This window comes from Pimephales promelas, chromosome 4 (genome assembly GCF_988280905.1).
Source record: "Pimephales promelas chromosome 4, fPimPro1.hap1.1, whole genome shotgun sequence".
Lineage (NCBI taxonomy): Eukaryota > Metazoa > Chordata > Actinopteri > Cypriniformes > Leuciscidae > Pimephales > Pimephales promelas.
In genome coordinates, this window is record NC_142772.1 from 30,568,055 (window position 1) to 30,576,353 (window position 8,299).

Here is an 8,299-nt window from a genome sequence, read left to right on the forward strand (position 1 = left end):
CAGTGACCAATTGGCAGACATCCTTGCCTCAGTGTTGTACCTGTCTTTCTCATATTACAGGAATTGTGTGACGAGACATCAGTGGCTGTGACTGAATGCAGTGTGAATCCTTCCTCAACAGTGAAACAGAAAGTAAGTGAACGGATGTTCCTTCATTGTTTTCTTCTCTTTGACACAGGCAATGTTAAGTGTAGGATGGTTGGGCATCATACTCGACTGGTTGACGTGGACTGTCGTCTTAAAGACGCTGTTGTGACGTCTCAAATTCGAGTAAAATGTACCTTGCTCAGTTCATACATTTTCATAACTCGTGTGTTGGGGGATGGGCATGACACTGACCTGAAATGTAAGGACAGTTCTCCACTACGAGGACCGTCATGTCAGGGTTAGGGTTTGAGGAAAAGCTGTTGCTTTGGGTATGTGTCAGCTGCTGCTTTATTGTGGATAAGCTGTAGACCCAATATGCACTGGAAAGGAAATGGTATGTTGATGTTTATAATGTTATCTGACTTTATAGACAAGATCTGTGTGTCAGCCTTCTCCTCCTCACGTTTTATATGTCTGCTTTGTGCACGACGGAGCCATGAAAGGGCAACTAGATATTAAGACTTTGGTTGATTCTAGAATTAGTTGCATTGACCAATTAGCAAACATCCTTGCCTCAGTGTTGTACCTGTCTTTCTCATAATTACAGGAATTGTGTGACGAGACATCAGTGGCTGTGACTGAATGCAGTGTGAATCCTTCCTCATCAGTGAAACAGAAAGTAAGTGAACGGATGTTCCTTCATTGTTTTCTTCTCTTTGACACAGGCAATGTTAGAGGGTTAGTTCACCCAAAAATGAAAATTCTGTCAGTATTTACTCACCCTCATGCTGTTCCAAACCTATATGTGTTTATTTGTTCTGCTGAACACAAAGGAAGATATTTGTATATGTATTTTTTCCTACTATGGTAGTCAATGGGGAATGAGATCTGTTTGATTAAAACATTCTTCCAAATATCTTCCTTTTTGTTCAGCAGAACAAATAAACACATAGAGGTTTGGAACAACATGAGGGTGAGTAAATACAGACTGAAATTTCATTTTTGGGTGAACTAACCCTTTAAGTGTAGGATGGTTGGGCATCATACTCGACTGGTTGACGTGGACTGTCGTCTTAAAGACGCTGTTGTGACGTCTCAAATTCGAGTAAAATGTACCTTGCTCGGTTCATACATTTTCATAACTCGTGTGTTGGGGGATGGGCATGACACTGACCTGAAATGTAAGGACAGTTCTCCACTACGAGGACCGTCATGTCAGGGTTAGGGTTTGAGGAAAAGCTGTTGCTTTGGGTATGTGTCAGCTGCTGCTTTATTGTGGATAAGCTGTAGAACCAATATGCACTGGAAAGGAAATGGTATGTTGATGTTTATAATGTTATCTGACTTTATAGACAAGATCTGTGTGTCAGCCTTCTCCTCCTCACGTTTTATATGTCTGCTTTGTGCACGACGGAGCCATGAAAGGGCCACTAGATATTAAGACTTTGGTTGATTCTAGAATTAGTTGCGGTGACCAATTAGCAAACATCCTTGCCTCAGTGTTGTACCTGTCTTTCTCATAATTACAGGAATTGTGTGACGAGACATCAGTGGCTGTGACTGAATGCAGTGTGAATCCTTCCTCAACAGTGAAACAGAAAGTAAGTGAATGGATGTTCCTTCATTGTTTTCTTCTCTTTGACACAGGCAATGTTAAGTGTAGGATGGTTGGGCATCATACTATACTGGTTGACGTGGACTGTCGTCTTAAAGACGCTGTTGTGACGTCTCAAGTTCGAGTAGAATGTACCTTGCTCAGTTCATACATTTTCATAACTCGTGTGTTGGGGGATGGGCATGACACTGACCTGAAATGTAAGGACAGTTCTCCACTACGAGGACCGTCATGTCAGGGTTAGGGTTTGAGGAAAAGATGTTGCTTTGGGTATGTGTCAGCTGCTGCTTTATTGTGGATAAGCTGTAGAACCAATATGCACTGGAAAGGAAATGGTATGTTGATGTTTATAATGTTATCTGACTTTATAGACAAGATCTGCATATCAGCCTTCTCCTCCTCACATGTTTTATATGTCTGCTTTGTGCACGACGGAGCCATGAAAGGGCCACTAGATATTAAGACTTTGATTGATTCTAGAATTAGTTGCAGTGACCAATTAGCAAACATCCTTGCAGGCAGGCAGCAGAAAAATCAGAGGTCGATATAACAGTCCGAGTCGAGGCAGGCAGAAGAATCAGAGGTCGATATAACAGTCCGATTCGAGGCAGGCAGAACAATCAGAGGTCGATATAACAGTCCGAGTCGAGGCAGGCAGCAGAACAATCAGAGGTCGATATAACAGTCCGAGTCGAGGCAGGCAGAAGAATCAGAGGTCGATATAACAGTCCGAGTCGAGGCAGGCAGCAGAAGAATCAGAGGTCGATATAACAGTCCGAGTCGAGGCAGGCAGAACAATCAGAGGTCGATATAACAGTCCGAGTCGAGGCAGGCAGAAGAATCAGAGGTCGATATAACAGTCCGAGTCGAGGCAGGCAGAACAATCAGAGGTCGATATAACAGTCCGAGTCGAGGCAGGCAGAACAATCAGAGGTCGATATAACAGTCAGAGTCGAGGCAGGCAGAAGAATCAGAGGTCGATATAACAGTCCGAGTCGAGGCAGGCAGCAGAAGAATCAGAGGTCGATATAACAGTCCGAGTCGAGGCAGGCAGCAGAACAATCAGAGGTCGATATAACAGTCCGAGTCGAGGCAGGCAGCAGAACAATCAGAGGTCGATATAACAGTCCGAGTCGAGGCAGGCAGCAGAACAATCAGAGGTCGATATAACAGTCAGAGACGAGGCAGGCAGCAGAAGAATCAGAGGTCGATATAACAGTCCGAGTCGAGGCAGGCAGCAGAACAATCAGAGGTCGATATAACAGTCCGAGTCGAGGCAGGCAGCAGAACAATCAGAGGTCGAAATAACAGTCCGAGTCGAGGCAGGCAGAAGAATCAGAGGTCGATATAACAGTCCGAGTTGAGGCAGGCAGCAGAAGAATCAGAGGTCGATATAACAGTCAGAGTCGAGGCAGGCAGCAGAACAATCAGAGGTCGATATAACAGTCCGAGTCGAGGCAGGCAGCAGAAGAATCAGAGGTCGATATAACAGTCAGAGTCGAGGCAGGCAGCAGAACAATCAGAGGTCGATATAACAGTCCGAGTCGAGGCAGGCAGCAGAAGAATCAGAGGTCGATATAACAGTCCGAGTCGAGGCAGGCAGCAGAACAATCAGAGGTCGATATAACAGTCCTAGTCGAGGCAGGCAGCAGAAGAATCAGAGGTCGATACAACAGTCCGAGTCGAGGCAGGCAGCAGAACAATCAGAGGTCGATATAACAGTCCGAGTCGAGGCAGGCAGCAGAAGAATCAGAGGTCGATATAACAGTCCGAGTCGAGGCAGGCAGCAGAACAATCAGAGGTCGATATAACAGTCCGAGTCGAGGCAGGCAGCAGAACAATCAGAGGTCGAAATAACAGTCAGAGTCGAGGCAGGCAGCAGAAGAATCAGAGGTCGATATAACAGTCCGAGTCGAGGCAGGCAGCAGAAGAATCAGAGGTCGATACAACAGTCAGAGTCGAGGCAGGCAGCAGAACAATCAGAGGTCGATATAACAGTCCGAGTCGAGGCAGGCAGCAGAAGAATCAGAGGTCGATATAACAGTCCGAGTCGAGGCAGGCAGCAGAAGAATCAGAGGTCGATATAACAGTCCGAGTCGAGGCAGGCAGCAGAACAATCAGAGGTCGATATAACAGTCCGAGTCGAGGCAGGCAGCAGAAGAATCAGAGGTCGATATAACAGTCCGAGTCGAGGCAGGCAGCAGAAGAATCAGAGGTCGATACAACAGTCAGAGTCGAGGCAGGCAGCAGAACAATCAGAGGTCGATATAACAGTCAGAGTCGAGGCAGGCAGCAGAACAATCAGAGGTCGAAATAACAGTCAGAGTCGAGGCAGGCAGCAGAAGAATCAGAGGTCGATACAACAGTCCGAGTCGAGGCAGGCAGCAGAACAATCAGAGGTCGATATAACAGTCAGAGTCGAGGCAGGCAGCAGAACAATCAGAGGTCGAAATAACAGTCAGAGTCGAGGCAGGCAGCAGAAGAATCAGAGGTCGATACAACAGTCCGAGTCGAGGCAGGCAGCAGAACAATCAGAGGTCGATATAACAGTCCGAGTCGAGGCAGGCAGCAGAACAATCAGAGGTCGAAATAACAGTCAGAGTCGAGGCAGGCAGCAGAAGAATCAGAGGTCGATACAACAGTCCGAGTCGAGGCAGGCAGCAGAACAATCAGAGGTCGATATAACAGTCCGAGTCGAGGCAGGCAGCAGAACAATCAGAGGTCGATATAACAGTCCGAGTCGAGGCAGGCAGCAGAACAATCAGAGGTCGATATAACAGTCCGAGTCGAGGCAGGCAGCAGAAGAATCAGAGGTCGAAATAACAGTCAGAGTCGAGGCAGGCAGCAGAACAATCAGAGGTCGATATAACAGTCCGAGTCGAGGCAGGCAGCAGAACAATCAGAGGTCGAAATAACAGTCAGAGTCGAGGCAGGCAGCAGAAGAATCAGAGGTCGATACAACAGTCCGAGTCGAGGCAGGCAGCAGAACAATCAGAGGTCGATATAACAGTCCGAGTCGAGGCAGGCAGCAGAACAATCAGAGGTCGATATAACAGTCCGAGTCGAGGCAGGCAGCAGAACAATCAGAGGTCGAAATAACAGTCCGGGTCGAGGCAGGCAGCAGAAGAATCAGAGGTCGATACAACAGTCCGGGTCGAGGCAGGCAGCAGAAGAATCAGAGGTCGATATAACAGTCCGAGTCGAGGCAGGCAGCAGAACAATCAGAGGTCGATATAACAGTCCGAGTCGAGGCAGGCAGCAGAACAATCAGAGGTCGATATAACAGTCCGAGTCGAGGCAGGCAGCAGAAGAATCAGAGGCCGATACAACAGTCCGAGTCGAGGCAGGCAGCAGAAGAATCAGAGGTCGAAATAACAGTCCGAGTCGAGGCAGGCAGCAGAAGAATCAGAGGCCGAAATAACAGTCCGAGTCGAGGCAGGCAGCAGAACAATCAGAGGTCGATATAACAGTCCGAGTCGAGGCAGGCAGCAGAAGAATCAGAGGCCGATACAACAGTCCGAGTCGAGGCAGGCAGCAGAACAATCAGAGGTCGAAATAACAGTCAGAGACGAGGCAGGCAGCAGAAGAATCAGAGGTCGATACAACAGTCCGGGTCGAGGCAGGCAGCAGAACAATCAGAGGTCGATATAACAGTCCGAGTCGAGGCAGGCAGCAGAAGAATCAGAGGTCGATATAACAGTCAGAGTCGAGGCAGGCAGCAGAAGAATCAGAGGTCGATATAACAGTCCGAGTCGAGGCATGCAGCAGAACAATCAGAAGTCGGTAGAAACAATCCAAGGTCAGTAACAGTTTAGCAAACACAGAAAAAACGCTCAGAAATTGTATGCCGGGCAATGCAATACCTCTCAATGAACTTGAGTGAACGGGGTTTATATGGGTGCATGAGCTGCAGGTGTTTGTAATCGGTCTCAGGTAAGCGGCATGATGGGATGTTGAGTTCATGATGGGTAATATTCTGGTGAAAGTGTCCTACAGTGGTGAAGAGGAGGTGTAGTGGAAGCCTACTCTGTAACAGTAGTAGGGAAAGGGAACTGGGGTCTGATCTTCGTACACCGCTAACAGTGTAAATGTGGTCCTTTTTGTGTTGCACAGGACCAGAGACTAGTTTCCCTGTGTGCTTATCTGCTGATGTTTCACATGGTCCGAAACTGTTTGGATTGTTGGGCTGGAATACATTTTAATTGTTGCTTTTTACCCCTCAGGAAAAAGACAAATGAATCAGGATGAAACTGAGAACTCCAGAGGTATTTAAACATTTGGGAATATTAAAGTTATTCCATGTACATACATATAGGTATACTTATGTGTATGTATATGTTTGTTTGTTTGTTTGTTTTACAGAGACCAAATCAAGGAGAATAGCGAAAAGGCCATGGAGCCCAAATGAAGTTAATGCTTTCGTGAAACATTTCCATATTTCAAAGGGACACCTAGCAACAAAGAGCTGTGCAAGACTGCAGAGGACCCTGTCCTGAGAGAAAGAATGGCCCAAAATATAAGGCATTTCGTGAGGAACCGAGGTTTGATGTTGAAAAAGAAATCTTCTTAGAGTTCTTCGAGAGATCAGTATTGCCTTCCATTAAAGGTGGTATCGCTGATACCACCTTTAATGTCTGTGCGTTTTGTTCTGTAAAGTTCTCTAAAGTGTTGTTGGGCCAGAAGAGTGTTCAAGACATCCTTTTATATACTTTTATTAAACACTGTTTTGAAAGAAATGTACAAATACATGCATTTACTGGAAGGCATTATGTGCTTATTAGATCTCAGTTGTTGAGCCTTCTTTTTTACCATTTGCAAATAAAAAAAAATGCCCTTTCAGTTTAATTTTGTTAGTTTTATTGGCTTTCTAGTTGCATTTCTTCATCTAATAGCCCTTCAACTAGTCTTCAGTGAAGTGTAAAACCTGCTGATCTTTGATCACTGACTTTTCTCCAACCAGGCTCATTTTGCACCACATTTGTATATGTTGGCTGATATAGCTACAGCACATGGTAGCACTTCATTTCGTGTGCGTATTACTTTTACAGGTTTAGTGGCAGCAAAACGATGCACAATCATTCGTGAATTCATTCTTTAATGTAGAATAGTTGATTTGGTTTTACTCTAATACAGGTACTCCTGCTATGTGTGGACTTAATAGTGATGTCCATTTAAACCCAGTTTGTCCTCATAATCAAGGGTTAGTCAGGTGGTTGTGTGTGTGTGTGAGAGAGTGAGGTCCTGTTAAACCCAAAATGTCCTCATAATCAAGGGTTAGTCAGGTGGTTGTGTGTGTGTGTGTGTGAGAGTGAGGTCCTGTTAAACCCAAAATGTCCTCATAATCAAGGGTTAGTCAGGTGGTTGTGTGTGTGTGTGTGTGATCGAGGTCCAGTTAAACCCAAAATGTCCTCATAATCAAGGGTTAGTCAGGTGGTTGTGTGTGTGTGTGTGTGATCGAGGTCCAGTTAAACCCAAAATGTCCTCATAATCAAGGGTTAGTCAGGTGGTTGTGTGTGTGTGTGTGATCGAGGTCCTGTTAAACCCAAAATGTCCTCATAATCAAGGGTTAGTCAGGTGGTTGTGTGTGTGTGAGTGAGGTCCTGTTAAACCCAAAATGTCCTCATAATCAAGGGTTAGTCAGGTGGTTGTGTGTGTGTGAGTGAGGTCCAGTTAAACCCAAAATGTCCTCATAATCAAGGGTTAGTCAGGTGGTTGTGTGTGTGTGTGTGTGATCGAGGTCCAGTTAAACCCAAAATGTCCTCATAATCAAGGGTTAGTCAGGTGGTTGTGTGTGTGTGTGTGTGATCGAGGTCCAGTTAAACCCAAAATGTCCTCATAATCAAGGGTTAGTCAGGTGGTTGTGTGTGTGTGTGTGATCGAGGTCCTGTTAAACCCAAAATGTCCTCATAATCAAGGGTTAGTCAGGTGGTTGTGTGTGTGTGAGTGAGGTCCTGTTAAACCCAAAATGTCCTCATAATCAAGGGTTAGTCAGGTGGTTGTGTGTGTGTGAGTGAGGTCCAGTTAAACCCAAAATGTCCTCATAATCAAGGGTTAGTCAGGTGGTTGTGTGTGTGTGTGATCGAGGTCCAGTTAAACCCAAAATGTCCTCATAATCAAGGGTTAGTCAGGTGGTTGTGTGTGTTTGAGTGTGTGTGATCGAGGTCCAGTTAAACCCAAAATGTCCTCATAATCAAGGGTTAGTCAGGTGGTTGTGTGTGTTTGAGTGTGTGTGATTGAGGTCCAGTTAAACCCAAAATGTCCTCATAATCAAGGGTCAGTCAGGTGGTTGTGTGTGTGTGAGTGAGGTCCTGTTAAACCCAAAATGTCCTCATAATCAAGGGTTAGTCAGGTGGTTGTGTGTGTGTGAGTGAGGTCCAGTTAAACCCAAAATGTCCTCATAATCAAGGGTTAGTCAGGTGGTTGTGTGTGTGTGTGATCGAGGTCCAGTTAAACCCAAAATGTCCTCATAATCAAGGGTTAGTCAGGTGGTTGTGTGTGTGTGTGATCGAGGTCCAGTTAAACCCAAAATGTCCTCATAATCAAGGGTTAGTCAGGTGGTTGTGTGTGTGTGTGTGATCGAGGTCCAGTTAAACCCAA

General features: G+C 45.8%; 1 long non-coding RNA gene across 1 annotated transcript; it reads left to right on the plus strand.

The window, feature by feature from the left end:
- Positions 1–693: 693 nt before the first annotated feature.
- Positions 694–7,006, plus strand: LOC148981725 (uncharacterized). The gene is made up of 4 exons (XR_016168189.1): positions 694–766; positions 1,617–1,688; positions 5,926–5,967; positions 6,065–7,006. It is a non-coding gene; the product is annotated as an uncharacterized LOC148981725 (long non-coding RNA).
- Positions 7,007–8,299: the final 1,293 nt, after the last annotated feature.